This window comes from Berghia stephanieae, chromosome 3 (assembly GCF_034508935.2).
Source record: "Berghia stephanieae isolate SIO BIC M18660-M18661 chromosome 3, UCSD_Bste_1.3, whole genome shotgun sequence".
Taxonomy (NCBI): Eukaryota; Metazoa; Mollusca; class Gastropoda; order Nudibranchia; family Aeolidiidae; genus Berghia; species Berghia stephanieae.
Window position 1 is genome coordinate 13594587 of NC_088362.1, and position 2500 is coordinate 13597086.

At 36.9% G+C, this 2500-nt stretch overlaps 1 protein-coding gene across 17 annotated transcripts in view; it reads left to right on the plus strand.

The window, feature by feature from the left end:
• Positions 1-2500, plus strand: part of LOC144967169 (septin-2-like) — a 127462-nt gene that overhangs the window by 79582 nt on the left and 45380 nt on the right. The window contains exon 1 of one of the 17 annotated variants that reach the window (XM_078904093.1): positions 2001-2085. The exons of 12 other annotated variants lie outside the window; for them this stretch is intronic. The gene's annotated coding sequence lies outside the window, so the exon portion shown is untranslated. Of the gene's footprint in view, positions 1-2000; positions 2125-2413 lie in introns of those variants that run through there. 4 more of the 17 variants (XM_078904091.1, XM_078904085.1, XM_078904087.1 and 1 more) reach the window with 4 other exon arrangements.

Below are 2500 nucleotides of genomic sequence, written 5' to 3' on the forward strand. Positions count from 1 at the left end.
CAACGGTGTTTCCTTTCACCTTCTCATCCATCATAATCACTGTTAACTACTTGCTCCATCGTGTCATCCACACCCTTGTGTACTCACGCACTCCTCACATTTTGTCGTCATCAATCTATCACTCACCGGTACCAGCCAGGCAAGAGTCCCTATAATTGTGTTGGTAGAGCACTCGCTTAGCAATGGAATTCATTGGAACTCGTCATGCTTGTATCGATGCAAATTATAATGATGAAGGTGGTAAAATAATGATGATGATGATGATATGATTATAATGATAATAATGATAATAATAATAATAATAATAATAATAATAATAATAATAATAATAATAATAATAATAATAATAATAATAATAATAATATAATGATGATGATGATGATGATGAAAGGAGAGAAAAATTATGTTTTCTTGGTTCAGATTTTTTTTTCTAAACTTGATGATGCAATATGGGCTGATGATTAATGGGCATAATTGCATGAATTGTCCTTCAGAAGATAGTGAAAACCAGATGCAAAATATCTATAACGGTTTGAGAATAATAAGTCTTTGAGATCAGGGAAAGACAACTATTATGTTTGCGAGTCCGCGAGCACATTACATAATAATAATAATAATAATAATAATAATAATAATACGATTTGGTGCAAAATTGTGTATATTATTTTCATATTACATGGTAACTTACAATAGAGATACTTAATCCAAGGTCAATGTATGTTTGTTTTTTGTTTTGTCTGTGTTTGTGTGTGAGGCTGTGTGTGTGTGTGTGTGTGTGTTTGTGTGTGTGTGTGTGTGTGTTTGGTTGCGTGTTAAAGAGGCACTAAAACGCGCGGTATGTATGCTGCACAGAATTTTCTGACCGAGGTTAATGAGTCCTCTATATTCCGTTTTTAGCATTCCTTTCCCGTTTCCTTGTAGTAGAGAACGTGCATGTGTGCAAACAACAATAATAATGTAATGTTTTGTCGAGTGCTGTGCACAGCACCGTGAGTTTTGCCGTACACTGACAAAACGGCTCAACCTTCGAAATACGCATGCTTCATAATAATGTACCCATATTGATCGATTTAGATTACTCCACAACTGTCGAAATGTATTAAACCTGGGGCTTCAGATGTTCAATGCAGTTTGTTTTATTTCTTCACTGGACTGGTTTGCTCTTCCTTTTTTTTTTCTTCTCGTCTTTTTTTTTTTTTTTTTTTTTTTTTGTTGTTTGTTGTGGGTTTTATTTTGGGTTTTTTTTTGTGTGTGTGGTCTTTTGTTGTTGTTTTTTGTTTGTTTGTTTTTTGGTTTTTTTTTTTTTGTTTTTTTTGGGGGGGGGGGGGGGTGGCACTTGTCCTCTCTTTCACTTATTAAAGCACTCGCTTCTCGCGGAAAGGGATCGAGACCGATCCAAGAGTCAGCCGAGATTGTTTTTCTTCAGATTGTCTCTTCTCCTATTCCCTACTCAGTATTGATCGGTCTGTTGACTATTGCTGAAAATACTTTACGGTAGAGTAACGTCGTATCCAAAGGGTAACGAACAATAAATTGTCACATCGTCCATTTAATTAAGGCGATTGAAAACCGGGGATCGTGAGTCTTTTTGAGTCTGAAGGATTACTCCAGTTGTTTTAAATTTCAATCAATAATTATATTATGTTCAGTAACTCGTTTTTGTAAACTGAAACTTTTTTTCCCCAAATTCCATCCTGTTTACATTTTTACTCACTCCCCTGTGGCTGGATCGTGTCATAATGTGTACTCATACTCAACTCATGCTAGCCCACTTCCCGCACGTGTGTGTTGGGCGTTTATTCCACAGTGAGTGCTGCCATGCTAGCTAGCTAGCTGATAGCGATGGTGATGATGAGGAAGATGATGATGATGATGGTGATGATGATGATGAGCATGACGGTAGTGAGCGTAAGAATAAGAACCGGTCGGTTTCTTCGACGAAGAGCAACTAGAAGGAACTGAATGTGTGAGATTGGGAGAGTCACTACTCTAGGCTTGGCGTAGAGCTAGCTAGAAGAAGGGGGTGAAAAGAAAGGGGGGCAGTGAGATTTTATTTCTCTTTCCATCCAGTCATCCATTGTTTGTGTGAGTTTGAGACACCAGCAACTCGGACAGCTTTTTTGTGTATTTATTTAGTGTTGTGGATTCTCTTCTTTATCCTGTGAAAACTGTGTGTGATTTTTTTTTCTCTTCTTCGTTCTTTCCATTTCCATTATCTGCTATTTGAGTGAGACGTTCGTTTCGGGTTTTCTCTTTGTTTACATAGATACCTTTTTTTTGTTTTAAATTTTGCGGGTTGGTGTTCTTTATGTGTGTGTTTTATTAGCACACTTTTTACGTTTCCTTACCCCTATTGTTGTATGTATGTTAAGATTTAGTGACGGATTTCGCCAGCTAATGCAAGAATGCTGTCAGTTTTTGGCATCCTGTAAACGTGGTTGACATGGAATCTAGATAGTAGTCGTCGTGTTTGTGTGCGGTTGTTGAATTCTCATATTAT